Source organism: Mauremys mutica, chromosome 2 (genome assembly GCF_020497125.1).
Source record: "Mauremys mutica isolate MM-2020 ecotype Southern chromosome 2, ASM2049712v1, whole genome shotgun sequence".
Lineage (NCBI taxonomy): Eukaryota > Metazoa > Chordata > Testudines > Geoemydidae > Mauremys > Mauremys mutica.
The window spans coordinates 254,214,732-254,231,905 of NC_059073.1; the positions used below are offsets into that span (position 1 = coordinate 254,214,732).

Genomic DNA, 17,174 nt, shown 5'->3' on the forward strand with positions numbered 1-17,174 from the left:
GACCATTAACCTTGCTTATGGAGAGGTAGAAAGCACCAATTTATACAGAAATTCTATGCAGAATTTCATGAAGAAACTTCCATTCTTTTGAAAACAAGAGTCTTATACAAATCCTTAGGAATGCTTAAATATGGGTGTCATTAGTGATCAGCACAAACAACAGCAACAATTGCTCCATTAATTTTTAAAATGTTCTCATAAATATCACCTCCTTTACTTATTTTACATGTCAGAATCACAGTGAAAAAGGGTAATGGATTACATCAATGGAGTACATGTCATTTCAATAATGGTAAACCATGCATCTTACTCATTACGTGCAGTTATGTCTGATCACAGAAAGGCCTGATCTACCCTGGGGGGGAATCAATCTAAGATATGCAATTTCAGCTACGAGAATAGTGTAGCTGAAGTTGACCTATCTTAGATTGACTTACTTCGCGTCACACGGGATCGATGGCCGCCGCTCCCCTGTTGACTCCGCTTCCGCGTCTCGCCCTGGTGGAGTTCCGGAGTCGATGGGGAGTGCGTTCGGGGATCGATGTATCGCGTCTAGACGAGATCTGATGCATTGATCCCTGATAGATTGATCACTACCCACCGATCCGGGGGGTAGTGTAGAAATACCCAAAGACTCAAAAATGTGACTGTTGGCTATTTCCATCAGAGATTTTTGTGCATGATAGCACATAAGTTGAAAGAAAACAAGATGTATTTTGGTGGATGCATCTCAAAGTAGTGACCTGTGTCTTCTCAAATGCCATCTGCTGACTATTCAGACAAAACTGAAATGTCCCTGTCCTGGAAAAAAACTTTCAGCTGCCCTCTCTGTAGCACTTTTCCATGTAACTTGAATATAGCACTAATACTGTTTCAAATATTGATCTGGTCAATGGAAGTTATCAAAGTTATTTGCATACAGTAGAATTTATTAAAGAAAGGTACTGTCATTATTGGTACAAAGATGTCTGGATAACAGGCAACACTAGGAACCAGTTTGTAATTTTCCACTAAGGGTTGGCATTTTTGTGATGGAATTTTGGAATTAAAAGGTAACAGAGATGGAGATATTCTAGCCACAGATACAGTTATCCAAATTCCATTAAAGTATATCAAGCCACATTGCTGCTGCACGAGTCCCACAGCAACACAAAAGATACTAGCTGTTTCAATTAATTGTACTGCTTAGAAATAGGGTAGTTTTTCTTTAAGTAGTTTGTGAGCACTCTAATGGTTTTCAGTTGTCTGCATTTTAGAAGCCATCAGAAACTATTCAGAGCAGCAGCATGCATTAAGCCTTATATGTTTGCATATAATTAATAAAAATGATTATTCAGGAGCCAACTAAGCCGAAAGTGTCATCTTAGTCTTTTTGTTGTGTAAAAAGCAGAGCACACACTTCTAATCATACCAAATGTTTTAAAATCTGTAATACAATTAAACAAATTTTGGTTAATTTCACCATTTTTCCTGTTCTTAATTAATCTAACAAACCAAAGTTCCTACAGATTTCTTCATTTGTAACTATCATTTAATTTCTGTGAAAACATTGCACCTGGACTTGCTATTTGATTGACTATTGCTGTTGATTTTTACATGAATATTGCATGTTAACTAACAAAGAAAACAGAACATAAAACTGAGATAAAATATTTGTGACACTAAAATAAAGGTTAACCTCTGAGACGAGCATATTATCATTTCTTCATAATGAACTAAAGGTGGCAGGGACTTATCATTTGGGGAGACTCAATATCAGGGCTGAAAGTAACCTAAAGGACTTACTGGTCCACCGGGCGGCTGGGCAAGGGCGGGGGGTGGCTCTGGGCGCCTGGAAGGGACAAGGCCTCAGGCGGAAGGGGTGGGGATGGGGTCAGACTCCCCCAGACAGCCCTTCAGCGCTGCCCAGCCTGCACCGCCCAGGCTCCAGCGGTGATTTAAAAGGCCCGGGGCTTTGGCCACTATTGGGAGCTCCAGGCCCTTTTAAATCGCCAGGCCCTGGGGCAGCTCTCCCCTCCCCCGGTCAACGGCCCTGCCGGTATGGTGCTTAAACCACTACCGCGGCAGAGCTTTAACGTCAGCTGTGTACTGGCCCTTACCGGCAGCCACTTTCTTACCGGTATGCTGTACTGGCTTACTTTCACCTCTGCTTAATATATATTTTGTCATATAGCCTGTCAAAACCCAGCTCCTTATTCAAGCCCTGTGTACAATATGGAAGTGGGATGGGGCTGGAACACGTGACAGCACATTGCTTAAGAACACAGCTTCAGGTCAATGAGTCCCAGCACCTTCAAAACAGTCTGATGGTTGCAGGTCCCTCGCCTCTGTTTGTCAGAGGGTGGAGATGGATGGCAGGAGAGAGATCACTTGGTCATTACCTGTTAGGTTCACTTCCTCTGGGACACCTGGCATTGGCCACTGTTGGTAGACAGAATACTGGGCTGGATGGACCTTTGGTCTGACCCCGTATGCCCGTTTTTATTTAGGGAAATCCCAGTCTTATTTTGTTGCAGAGTCAGGTGAAACCCAGCTCTTGACATATATAAGCACATGGAGGAGAGGAAGGTGATCAAGAACAGTCAACATGGATTCACCAAGTCATGCCTGACCAACCTGATTGCCTTCTATGATGAGATAACTGGCTCTGTGGATATTGGTCAAGCGATGGATGTGATATATCTTGACTTTAGTAAAGCTTTTGATATGATCTCCCACAGTATTCTTGCCAGCAAGACCTCCTGAGGTCTCTTCCAGCCCTAATATTCTATGATTCCTATTATTTCATTATTTAACACATAATTAATTAGAGAGACAAGGTGGATGAGGTAATATCTTTTATTGGCCCAACTTCTGCTGCTGAGAGAGAAGTTGTTTTGAGCCACACAGAGCTCTTCTTCAGGTCAGACATGACTACAAGTACCCTGCATACAAATAATTAATTAGTCATTTAAATTTTTATCAGGTTCAACTGCATTAATTTGATGAAAGAAAGAATCAAAATCACTGTCTGCCTGTGTAAGGGCCTTCTCTGACTGTGACAAACTGAGGCCCCGTTCTTAAGCTAAGGCCTTTGGCTAAGCAGTGGGAGGAGCCATAAGCTGGAAAGCATATGGTCACGTCATCACATATTTCAAACCAGTCATATTGAAATAAGGCAATCTGCGGCTGTTAGAAAGGTGATCTGATCTATCACCGCCAGCTAAAGGGAAGAGCCTAGAAGATGTAAAAGAAAATTTAGTTTGATAGTTTTCTGTTTGGTAAGGACTCACTTATCAATAGACATAGTTGGGAAACCCTTATGTCTGTGTAGATGTAGTTGTGAAATCCTCACTTCTGTATTGTTTTGTCATTATAGTTCCCACTTTGCATGGTCTCTGTATGGTTCTGTGATTGTTTCTGTCTGCTGTATAATTAATTTTGTTGGGTGTAAACTAATTAAGGTGGTGGGATATAATTGATTAGCTAATCATGTTACAGTATGTTAGGATTGGTTAGGTAAATTTCAGTAAAATGATTGGTTAAGGTATAGCTGAGAGTATTACTATATAGATTAGGGGCAAACAGGAAGTAAGTTGGGATTCGAAAATAAGGAAAAAGGAACTTGGATTTAACTTGCTGGAAGTTCACCCCAATAAACATCTAATTGCGCCTTTGGACTTGGGGTATTGTTGCTCTCTGTTCATGCGAGAAGGACCAGGGAAGTGGTAGGGTGAAGGAATAAGCCCTCTAACAGTCCCTCCCTCATAGAATATTTGGTAACGTCCTGTAACTTTTAAGTTAAGAATCGTGCTTAGAATAACTGTAGGACCGTGCAATAAGGAGTTGTGTTGTTCCTTAAAAGTAAAGATTTGAGTGCAATACTGTGATTGTGTGAAAGGGCTTTTGGCAGGGATCATTAGTGAGATAAAGGAAGTAGAGACGGCTGGAAAAAAAACCCTTGGCTGCTCACTTGAGACAGGAGAAAACCAACAGGTTAGAGACATAGGTAACGAAGAAGGGGAAATGCCCCGGGAAAGGGGGTGCTTTAGAGGTGAGAATCCCCTGATTGAAGCAAGTCTGAACTTTGAACAATACTGCACAACCTTTAAGCCACGGGGTAGCGCAAAGGATGTGGCTGCTGCATGGGCATTATTTTATCCATGTTTGGACATGGCTGAAATGGTAAAGAGAAGGCAGGAACTGGAGCTAGAGAAAAAGCAGTTACAACAGCGTTTGAACAAATGTGAAATATTTGGGTGTGAATTTATAGCAGAAAAACTTAAAATGGTGACTGTACTTAGAAATATGCAAGAGGAGAGAGACATGGCCAGCAGCGATGCAGAACAATATAGGAAAGACTCAACATACTCAAAAATTTTGTTAGAAGAAGCAAGAGCAGCAACTTGCTTCCTTGTAGATGAGAATAAGGCAGCCAAGGCAGCAGCAAACCCTCAGAGGCAGAGATTAGTAAATTGTGCGCCCAATTTAGCACCCATAAGGGGGTGGTAGCAGCTGTAAGGTTGAGAGAAGATTGTGATTAGGCACCCCCTGGGAAAATAGAGAGACCCCCTGATGCTGACCCCCAAACCCCATTCAACCCTGATTGGCCACACATGCAGAATGTCGCCCCTGTTTCCACAAGGGAGGTTAAACCGTAGTGGCAGGAGCCAATCTTCTCATGATGGAACTGGTCATGGACATAGTAAGATGGTCTCCTAGTCAGGCCAAGGTTATTGCCGAGAGACTGGGGCCACTGAACCGTGTCACTGCCGTGGCATGGCTGACTTGCATTTGGCAAATGTACCCCTCTGCTGACGGCATGGACTTAACCCAATCGGCTCAGTTATCTGCCTCTCCTTGTGATGCAGATGCTCTGGACGTAGGCAAAGGTTCTTGGGAGCAGACTGCCGCTGAACCCCGGGAGTGGATGATAAGTGCTCTCAAAATATTACTGCCTGCTTCTTTCCTCAAGAAACTATATATAATGGAAAAGCAGAAACCAGGAGTGGCCCCTTATGCTTACCTACTTTGAAAAAAGATGCTGGCAACTCACTCTGATTCATTACCCCAGACAGAAGAGAATGGGATTATCACTTCCCATTATCAGTGACCTGAATTAGTACAGAGCACTTATGCATGACTAAATTCTCAGACAAAAATGACCATGGGAGCTGTGGATATAGAACACCTAACCTGGAATGGACTAGTGGCAAAAATTAAACAGGCAGGAGGATTTGCTGAGAGAGACTGGTGTCTTAAAAAGACAAATCAGCAAAAAGACTACCTCAGAGCCAGTACAGGCTGTCACATTTGCAACTAATGGTTCTCACCCTGCCAGTCGCCCTCCCAATTATAATCCCCCTACCTCCCAAAACTCTGGACAGCCCCGACCCAAGGAGACCTTTAGGAACATGATTTGGGAGGAGCTGGTGAACTTAGGGGAGGATATTGGAAAATATGATCGCCAGCCCCTCAGCATCCTGATTAATGCTTTGTTGCAGGTCATGCAGAGAACCGAGTTAATGCAGGGAGCCTCCCCCTCTTGGCCCACTGCCCCAGTACTCTCACAGGCCCACTCCCTGTCAAAACCAGATCCAGGCCCCCTCTTCTGAGTGGAGGCACTTGAGAGAGTCAGATGATCAGTAGGGGTGCCCGATTCCCCGTGGGTCTCCCCAGCTGATCACAAGACTTCAATGCAACATCTGGGGGAGACCCACTGTGAGGAACCCTGTGGGGAACCCAGAGATATGAGCCCAATTGCTAGTGGACACCAGAGCATCAGCAAACATTCTAAGTCCTTGGTGGATCTCCGGAGGGAGACCCACTGATAAACAGGTTATCAAGGAAAGAACTGGGGACACCTGGGCGACTCACACAAAGGGGCATCAGAAAAATCACTCAGAAGAAGCACACTGGAACAACAGAGCTGATGCCTTAGCCAAAGTTGCTGCTACTAGAAACCACATTAGACACACACACCAGGTAGACCAAACAGAGGCAGTAACTACCCAGGAAAAAACTTTAGGCAAAAGGAATAAATACCTTGGATTTAAGTACCTTTCGAGATGGGGATACAGAAATCCGGTCCTTAACCAAGACAGGGAAAGATCCCACAGGAAAATTCAGAATTGAGCAGGTTGGAGACATATAGTGGGCAGTGGATGCAGGTGGTCAAAGGCACTGGATAGTCCCCAGCCAGGTACAGAAGGGACCTGATTCAGTTTGTGCATGAGCAAGGGCATAGAGGAAAACGGAGTACTTTAAATTGGGTTAAAGATACAGGATGGTGGCCAGGCATGAAAGTGGATATAGATCAGTGGTGCAATAATTGTCTGCAGTGCACCATGGTTAATGCTGATCGCCAGGTTCAAAAAAATGCATTGGGACACCAAAGAAAGAGGGTCCCTGGTTCCAGATTCAGATAGATCACATAGTACCTTTACCCACTGCCAGTAGAGGGAATAAATACTGCCTGGTAATAGTAGATCCCTTCTGCAAATGGGTAGAAGCCATCCCTAATAAAACCAACACTGTCTCTGTCACTGATAAGCAGCTCTTTAACATAGTTTTCTCAAGAATGGAATTCCCAGAGTAACTGATTCAGATTTGGGAATCCCATTTTGTGGGAGATGTTATGCAAGAGCTATGTAAGGCTTTAAGCAATGTTTCCACATAGCTGGACACTCTGAGTCCTCACGACAAGTTGAACGAACCAATCACACACTAAAGGAAGCTTTGAAAAAACAAGTAAAGAGCTCAGGGAGGGATTGGGATGAAAAGCTACCAATCATCTGAATGGCTCGAAGAGCCTCTAAGGTGATACATGGGTACACTCCCTTTGAAGTTATGACTGGAAGGCAAATGTGCATGCCTGAAAGTTGGTGGTTGGGAGTGGAACTGCCTAGTGCCTGCGAAGGGAAGGTGGGAACAGATGAATGGATACAAACCTTAGTAGAGATGACAGCTGCTTTACACAAGCAAATGGCAGCACAGCTAGGCATAGTACAGAAAAACATGGACAAAAAACTAGGCTGGGTAAAACCTCCTTTAATATGGGAATTAGGCCAACCAGTAATGAACAGAAGGTTTTCAGCGGAGGAGCACTCTTTGACATACACCTGGGATGGCCTCTGCTTTATTGTGAATTGGGCCAGCTCCAGTGTTTATCAGGTAGAAATCCTGAATGGAAAAAATGGGAAACCCTGGTGGAAATGGTTTCATTCCTCACAGCTCAAAGAGTGGAAGGGTAAACCACCTGACCCACAAGAAATAGTAAAATTGTCTTCTCCATCCTGCCAACCACTCTTCTTGGCTAGCTTGTGGCCATTGGAAAGTACGCTTCGGGTGGGATTGTCAGTGCCTATCCTGATGTTGAGGCAGGAAAAGGACAGAGAAGTCCTCAACTTGTATATACAGGAGAAGTGTGGAAGTTTGTTCTCTCTTCTCTGCCCCCTCACAGGTCCCGAACATGAGCCATGACATCTCATCGTGACCCAGCACCCTGCTGTTCATAAGTGTCTGGAGTTTATGTTGTCCAGGCTCTATGCTGAACCTGTGATCCCTCTGAGCCTGTGGAGGTGCTTGCCAGCTGGAGCCCAGGAATTAAAATTGCTGTTCCACGTGCATGGATTCTATGGGAATGGTAGCAACCCTGCAGCGTCACTATCAGTTCTATGCTGTTGGCAACTCCTTGGGTTGCCCCTGAGAAAGCGTTGCCAATTGCAATCAGAGTGCCATGGGGGAGTCACTCAAGTTTTGTTATGAAACTAAGATCACACCAGATTCCATCTCATTCTTCTGTAAGCCATTGTGGTCTTGAAAGGAATGTACACCATCAAACACAACCAGTGACAGCCTCCTGGGAAGCAGAAGGTGCAGGATAGTTCTGGTTTCCTCCGCTGTTTGGGGAGCAACCATGGCCCTACGTGTCATCATTGTCATCTGATCACAAACCTCATTCCCCTCTGATGTTTAAGAGCCCCAATTTCAGGTCCACATGTGTTGAAATTGGATCGACAAGAACATTTGGTTCTTCAACCTCAGACTTCTCTGAAGGAGGTTCAAATCCACTTAGAAGGCATGAATATCTTCTCACATTGCACCTGTATGCACTCCCTTGATTGGAACTGGCCATAAGGGTTGGGATGAATGGGTAAGAATATGGCAAGGGGCCAACCATGTAAATAGAGTAAAAAAGAAATTAAGTGATTGGATTGCACCTGTAGGAACAAGAATCTCTTTAGCTGATGCTGCAAACATAGAAGTTCTGGCTAATAAACTATCATATGCCACCAAAAATATAGGAAAGATGGGAACCCCATGAACAGCATCTTTAAAACAGTTAAGTGAGGAACAGCAGTTAATAAGTAAGGTATTTCCTGGGTGCGAAAGACTCATAGAAAAAGATGAAGAGTTAATGATGTCTGGTGTACAGTCCCTCCAGAATAATGTCTCATTGACCTCAGCATCTGAGCAAGCTCAGGCTCTCACCCAGAATGTAATCATGGGAATGATTTGGCAAGCCATAGCAGGACAAATTCCCATGCAGGCAATCAATGATTTGGCCCCATGTAACGGAGGAAGAATTAGTCCTCTGCCATTTTCTAGGAATTAATGTGACCTCATCTGCAGTAATATTGTCATGTTGCTCTGCCTTTTTTTGGATGATGTTAAGCTTCCAGTTGATTATCCATGTTCTCTTACCGCTGTGGGTCATGTCCACGCTCCCAATGAGATTCTTCCATGACTTCTCTTTTTCTGTTTTTCCTCCTTTAGTGCAGAGACCAGCTCTTTGCCGGAGGGGTCTGTTTTGAACTTTGCATCCCAATCCAATATCTCAGATGTTAGTCTGGGCACATAATTTGTTCTGCAGCCTTGTGGAATATACTTCATCAATACAGTATGCATTGCATTGACATACCTGTCATAATTTTCTGGTATTGGTTTGATCTTACAACAGCATCAAAGTCACTGGTGAATCCCTTCTATTCACTTTCTTACAATTTAAGCAGTGCCAAAATGGTACTGAGTTTGGCAATAGGGCTGTAAATGTGGAATTGGACCCAAACAAAGTTTGTTACATGAATAGCTATCTTATTGCTGACAAATGCCTGATCAGGGTTGTAATCCCATTTCTATCTGCACTTGTTGAAAGAACTGGGGATCTTAGAACAGTGAATTAAGATCAAATGGTGTATATCTGCCTACAATTCAACTAGCTCACTATTTTAATCAGTTATGCCATAGCCCCATTTGATGCTGTAACTGTTAAAGTCAGTGATGATTAAGGCTAAGATTTTGTCACGGATATTTTTAGTAAAAGTCAGGGACAGGTCATGGGCAATAATGAAAAATTCACAGAAGCCCGTGACCTGTCCCTGACTTTTACTAAAAATATCCATGACAAAATTGGGAGCCTGGGCAGCTGCAGGCGGACTGGCAACTCCAAGGTCCTCCTCTGCTGGTGGCTCTGAGCTGTGGGGGTTCCCCTTGCTGCTCGTGATGTCCTGGAGTTCCGGAGGTCCCCCTGCCACCCACGGCAGCCATGTTACCGGTCACCTCTGTGTTCTTGTGGAACCAAGGTGCAGTATCCAGCCTGTCTGACTTATGAAGAACACCCACCCAAGCCTCTGCTTCAACCAAAACCAGTCAGAAGAAAGACTTACAAAAAGCAATGAAAAGGCAGTGAGACACACACCTAAACACCCCTGGACAAGGGTGACAGGATTAAGGAAACTCCCCTAGTCTCATTTGCATTGAAGATGAGACAGGGAGGCATCTCCATTAGCATACAGAATGGAAAACAGAGATTCCTAGGCAAGAACTGCGCTGAACTCTGGGACCAGAAAAGCAGGGAAGCACTGCATGATGGGGATCTCTGCTCCAGTTGTTAATGAACCCGCCTGCCCACACCCAGCTCAGTAGTTATCAGACCAATTCTAGTAATGAATCCTTGATTGGTATCCAAAATACTGAAGCTGACTAATTGCAATGTGAGCTCCCTGGAAGGAACACCGCCCATAGCCAGGAATGATCAGTTCCTATTGTCTAACCTGAACAAGACAACTTTGGTATACTCCCTTGAGCCACCAGTTTACCCACAAACAAATCTAGTGTTCTCCCTTGAACCATTGTTGTTTCCCTACAAAAAACCCCTATCCACGCGCAAGTAAGTGTTCTAATGCCTGGATCTAAAATCTGTATCAGTTCCATTGGGACTTCATCTTCTCCTGACTGATTGTGCTGGGGGCTCTGCCTGTCTCCAGCAGTCTGGACCTTCAGCTATCACGACCACCTGGGAACCCCACTGGTTCAAGCTTCACGGAGTGGTGAGAACCCAACTCTCTCTCTACTCTAGGTATAGCTCTCTAATCCTGACTTGTGTGATCAGGTATAGTATTCTAAACCTGATTTTTGTAATCAGATTTAAGCTAGATTTAATATTATAACTGTTTTGTTTGTTTGGCTCTCCTTGCATGGTTATTACCTGGCAATAAATAACTTTTATGGTTATACTGGTTGCTTCCTTCCCTCTCTGTCTCTCTCTCTGGTTTTTGGCTTCCCCATTTGTTCTGAAGCAACACTCCTCTTACCTAAGCTAAAGATCCCTGTAGCGCCCAAAAATCTTGTGGGGTTCGCTCATCAAGTGGCTTACTACCAGAACAATTGTAATGTGAAAGTGGGGATAGGGATGTGCCGAATCTGTGGCATAGGACAGTGGAAGCTTAGAAGTACTGTTCGACCCAGTCTTCTGAGTCCAGGGGCATATAAGGGTGGCAGCTTAAAAGTGCTGCTTGCCCCAGCCTATCCAAGCTTACTCTATTCCGGTGCAGTGCCCATGGCATATAAGGGCGAAAGTTTGGAAGAGCTGCTCGACCCAGCCTGCTGAGTCAGGGACATATAAGAGGTCAGCTTGGTAGTGCTGATTCACCTCGTCCACTCAGACTTGGGTGTGTGTGTGTGTGTGTGAGAGAGATTCTGGGGCTTGAGGAACCCAGCCCTGGGGCACCTAGGCCCTGCAGGATAGCTCCACTGGGAGGGAACTTGCAGAAGGGAGAAGCAGAGCTCTGTATGAAAACACAAGTGAAACAAGCAGTATACTGATAGAATTAAAGAACAACCCCCCGAAGAGTAGCCCTAATAAATGAGCCCATCCCAAAGTAACGGGCAAATCTGGTAACAGCCGGGAGCTCTGAGGGTCCCCTGCTGCCTGCAGCAGCCAGGAGCAGCGGGGTTCACTCTTGCTGCCTGCGGTGCCTAGGAGTGGCAGGTATCACCCCTGCCACTCAGCCAGGAGCTCTGGGGGTCCCGCTGCTGCCCACAGAGGCAGAGAGCTCCAGGGGTCCCCCTGCCACACATGGCGGACGGGAACTGTGGGGGGGTCCGCCTGCAATGGCAGGGGACCCTGTAGCTTCCATCCGGCGCTGGCTGAAGTCACGGAGGTCTTTGGAAGTCACAGATTCTGTGTCTTGTGTGACTAAATTGCAGCCTTAATTATGATCACTGGCATTTGTCATGTTCAAGATTATGTGGATGTGACCAAAAGCACTCGTATATTCACACCCTGCACACTCTTGTAATAATCTTTGTACAAAATATGCCAGGTGAGCTATCATTTGAAAACTAATATCTCATTGGTCAAATAATATCATGGTGAAATGTATGTAGCAATAGTATGTGTAAAGTTATGAAATTCCCCCTATATGATGTTATTAGTATCTGTTAAAAACCACACAGCCCTGCCTGGACAAAAGTTGTTAAACAGGTCTATCCTAAGCAAAGGAGTGTGTGTTTGCCTATGTAGAGCATGAGTACCAACCTTAGGGCAGACTGCAGGCAAAACTATCAGTTCAATTCATACTCCCTTGCATCAGACACCTACAAAAGGTAAGTGTAGTTTAATAAATTCCCTACTGTTCCCAAAATAAAAGCACTCTAAATAATACCCCATAGAAATAGTTCACTCCCAACCTCCTGTGTATGAGCTGTTTGAAACCAACATTTGCTCAGTATTAGCAGCCACTGCCAAAGTTTATCCATTCCTGTTCCTGTCTCCATGGAAACTGAAATAGTTGGTAGAAATGGGGTAAGAGGCTTTAATATAATCACCTTCTTGATTTTGCTTCTGTCAGTCTGAGACAGGTATAGCAGGTGGCGGTGGGGAGAAGACTGGGGCTCTCTTGTGGATATCAGCTGTGCTCGTTGGCTGGGGTTTTCCATAATGTGCAAGTTCCTAAACTCCACAGAGTATTGAATTTCCTAGAAGTGGTGGAGAGAAATGTAGGGAGAATAATGGAAAAACTCTTACACATTTTAAAACAAACAAAACAGGTACTGGTTAAAATAGTTAAACTTGGATGCCTTAAATCAAGCATCAAAATCCACAGCCGCTTGACCATTTTGACCATTAATTTTAAATGTTCTTACACTTAAATTCTTCTTCTTTGTTGTCTTCATTTATTTCTTACATAGTTACAGTGAAAAGAAAAAAATATAAAATCAGTAACAGCAACTTGTATTTCTGAGATGATTATTGGCTTTCGGCCATTAGCCACATCACATACTGGAAAATATGAGATTATTACACATAAATGTAGGGTGTTACTGCTAGTTCTCTTTATTGCACTGTTTCAGCACCTGGATGATATATGTTGTAATTTCTCTGTTAACTAAAGATATTATTTTACTTAAATCATGTGACAGTCTTCTATATTATTATCTCTGTGTATGTAATGTGTACTTTTAAAATGCCTTGGAGTAAGACCAAATTATGATTCTGACCCCCGTATATCTCTGTCACGTGCTTCGTATTATGTGGGTCACTCCACATTTGTTTGCTATTTGAGGATGCTCTGCTTTTCCACCCCTTGTTGCATTCCCATTTGTGGTGCCATTTGTGAGCATTCTGGCTCCTCCCCTACACTACCTAGACAGGATTTAAAGAGAGGTGCAGTGTCACCTGAACACCATCTCCCTCTCTTCCTGGGTAGGCTAATCTTGCTCCAACTGCTTGTCAGCGCACCTCTGGGCTTGTTGCTGCTTCATGCTGCACACTGAAAATAAAGCAGCAAAGAATCCTGTGGCACCTTATAGACTAACAGACGTTTTGCAGCATGAGCTTTCGTGGGTGAATACCCACTTCTTCAGATGCAAGTGGTGGAAATTTCCTGGGGCAGGAAAATAAAGGAAATCCCCAGGCTGCAGTGTACGGGCATTCAAGTCATCTTGCTAATTGAGGTATGATTGGGTTAAGGGAAACCAGAGGGTGACAAATCTGTGAAATGACTGAGCAGAAGGCAGAGAGCAGGGTGAAAGCCCATGACTGGAAGATTTATCTGAAGTGTCTAGTATTGCAATGGTAAGACAGTGGAAGGACTCTGACTAATGTGGTGTCTTAATCACCTGTAAACTGAGTGCTGGGGCAGCACAACTTCAATCAGTTGGAAGAAGCAGCATATTGCCCTTTGTCTGCAGGAGAGGGCCCTGGCTGATCATTGGGGCTGGAGCGAGGCGTTTCCCTGAGGGAGGGGACACAGTTGTGGGGGTATGTGATCAGTTTGTGGGGAGGTTAAAGTAGTGTCCCCTTCAGGAGGTGATGACTGGGAGAGGCAATCAGTTGGGAGGCTGAAGGAGGTAGCAACTACTCTGGTTTCTTTATATGAAAATAGAATAACTAATACCAAATATGCAGGTATGTGCATTTAATGCAGAAAGATCCCAGGGGACTTTCCCAGCACGCTGTCTTCCAGTAGTTAGCTGTGCAGTAGCTATTCTGCAGCCTACAGCAGCAGTTTGTATCTCCCTGACTCCCAGCTAATGTTTTATTTCTGTTAACTTTCTCTTGGCTTTGCCTTTTTCTGGTTCCTGTTGAGGTGGCCCATCCTCAGAAATAGTAATGGAAAAGAATTAATAATCTTGTCAATTTAAACATACATGAAAGTCAAGATAACTGAGGCCTTCTGTCACACTCTGGGCAGATTTTTCCACTGCTATGTGTTCAAGGTGGATGTAAAATGCCACCATTCTGATTTGGGTGCACTTGGTGAAAATGTAAATGTCTGCATGAGTTGCACATGGTGCAATGCCATGGAGAAGCAAGACATGTATATATCGGATTGTATTAACAGTTTCAACAAATTAGAAATTGAATTTTGGTTTGCCAAAATTCTTTACTATTCAGTTGTCATAAATATTAATATGAGCAAAGCTTAAGTCCAAATGTTTGTGGGAAATAATTTTGGGCCTTTAATAGCTATACAATTATTGTCTCTGGCAACGAGGAAATAAGATAGCAGCCATCTTACAGTTTTTTTTGTCTGAATGGTTTGTGGGTGGAAGAGGAAACATGATAAGAAAGAGGGACAGAACTGAGGGGAGAATAAAAGAAGAAAGACTGACATGGGGAGGTGGAGAAAGGGGAATATGGGAACTGGAAGAAACAGGGAGGAGATGAAGGAAAGACAAAGAAGGAAGAGAATGATGGAAACAGGAATGGGAAGACTCACTCCCCAGGGAGAAGATCTCACAGGTCACCACTTCTGTGAGAGGCAGCTGAAATCCTCAGGGAAAAGGGTATTTGGCACTGTGCACTCCATTGCACTTGTCTAGCTCCAGGCCCTGATGAAGGATGCTGCCCCTCAACAGCAACAGCAGGCATGGCACCTTGTCTGAGGGAAGCAGTGTAGATCCTCTGAAGAGAGAGAGCATACTGCAGGCAAGGCTCCACTTTATCCTGTGTCATCAGAGAAAATCTGGCTGCTGTTCTTTCAGAGTTCATTTGGGGCTACTAAGAGTAGTGGACCCTGGAGGAAGAAACTCCTTGGGTGGGAGACAGTCATCAAGGGTGAAAACAGTCCTCCTCCTCCATCAACATACCTTCCTGCCTAGTGGGGAATGCTGTTGCCTCACACCTGGAAGCCTCCTTTCCCTGAGTGATCCAGGTCACAATCGTCTTCTTCTGCCTCTTCCTCCTTGGAGTCGGAGCATGCTAGCCAAGTGTGCAGGAAACACACTGTGTTTTTGTTAGATTGCTCATCTATAAATCATTTATAACATCTAATCTTCCTTTCAGACCCCTGTTTAATGGAACTTCAAAAGAGATGATTATGAGGATGTTCCACCCCCAATGTCTTCTTGTAATTTCCTTTTTAAGGCGGTGTAGCCCCACAGTAATTTTTCCCCACTGCCAGTGTGTGTTTTTCTACAGTGTGTTATAGAAACATAGGGTGACCAGATGTCCCGATTTTATAGGGACAGTCCCAATATTTGGGGCTTTTTCATATATAGACTCCTATTATACCCCACCCCCGTCCTGATTTTTCACACTTGCTATCTGGTCACCCTAACTTTAGTAGAACTAGCAGCAGGGCAGCACAAACCAGCCAACTAGGATTCCAGCACAGTATGCAGCCAGTCACTCCAGAGTCAAAATTACACTAATGACCTGCCAAATTGCAGATCTCAAACTGTGATTGAATTGCTTTATGGGAAAAGGCTAGAAGGAACTTAGAATGCCTTTGTTTACTTAACTGACACCGATCATTAGTTCATAAATGCTGGCAATACGGTGCAGAATGGAAGCAAATCATGCTGGGGTGGGTTTACTGCACAACAGAGTGGCTCACGGCAAAATGCTGAGAGCTTAGGAAAACAGTCAGAAAGTACAGTTATTGAATAAAATAGCTCCCATAGTTTAGAATAATAGCAATAAAGAGATAGATGAGTTTGGCATGATCATGAGGCTTTTGTCTTACTCATCACTCTACCACTGACTTGTGTTCCCACCTTTGTAAAGAACTTACAGATCTTTGGATGAAAGATTATTATTGGATTATTATTTAAAACCTCAGAAACCCAGTGTGAGGAGGAGACTAGTAATAGTCCTATTTCACAGCTGGAGGAATAGGTACAGACAGGACTAGTGACTTGCCCCAAACCACACAGCAAGTCAGTGGCAGCGCTGAGATGGGCTCTCAGGAATTCCTGCTTCCTGTGCCCTTAGGATATATGAAGCCTTTTATCACTGGAAGAGTCTGAGTCTTTGAAACAACATTTATGCCAGAATAAGGAATGCTATGCATACCAGTTTGGTTTAAAAGATGGCAGCAGTTCAGGCTAGTTCCCATTGCGACTGAATGAGTTTGCCCATCCAAATTGGAAACTCTGTGTGTTGGAGCTGTAGATATGGGTGGATTTGTTAGTTGTTTTCTGATTAGAAGCCATATGCTTCCATAATGCTTCACAAACCTAAAAAAAGGTCCCAGTCCCATGGATCTTACAGTCTAGCAAAACAGAGAAGCAAAGACTTTCTAAACCACTATGTTGGCAGTGAGGTGACAAAACAGGAAGAGGGGAAAATGTGTTTAAACTGATTTTTACGCTTGTTTCTTATAGCTTTGTTTTGTTTTAAATCCATTCAGGATCAGGTGTAAGCTCTCTGGGGGCACGCATTGTCATTTATTATTTGTGTGGACAAGGGCCGGCACAATGGGACCCAACCTGGTAGAGGCTTTTAGGAGCTACTGTAGCATGAAAGTTAAAAAGTGTAGGAGTGACAGAGATTAGTGGTGGAATTACAGAGCAAAGAAGTGTGGGTTGGAGGTGGAGAGTGAGGTTTTCAAGTGTGCGTGGAGGAGTGAGGCTGTTCCAGATATCAGCGTTTGATGGATTCTCTGCTTTCCAAAGCAGCTTCAGCAGGCTGCAGAATATGGGACCTTTAATATCTTGTCATCTGATTGCTATCTGTGTCCCTCTCACACTTCAGTTCTAACATTATAGCAACTGATATGCCTTCCAAATCATTAGAATCAGAGATTCAAGTTGACCTGAAAATGTTTTTTAATTGCCCTTGTGCTCTTTTAAATTTCTCAAGAGTGTAGAAAAAAGGCTAAAACATTTTGTCAGTGTATTCCCTGCTTAATTTTTACCTTAGGCCTGGTCTACACTAGGACTTTAAATCGAATTTAGCAGCGTTAATTCGAACTAACCGCTCAACCGTCCACACCAGGAAGCCATTTAATTCGAACTAGAGGGCTCTTTAGTTCGAATTTGGTACTCCACCCCGACAGGTGGAGTAACGCTAAATTCGACATGGCTAGCTCGAATTAGGCTAGATGTGGATGCAAATCGAACTTAGTAGCTCCGGGAGCTATCCCACAGTGCACCACTCTGTTGACGCTCTGGACAGCAGTCCG

General features: G+C 44.0%; 1 protein-coding gene across 1 annotated transcript in view; it reads left to right on the forward strand.

The window, feature by feature from the left end:
• The window catches only part of OLAH (oleoyl-ACP hydrolase), a 34,942-nt gene that overhangs the window by 818 nt on the left and 16,950 nt on the right, over window positions 1–17,174 (forward strand). The window lies entirely within an intron of this gene.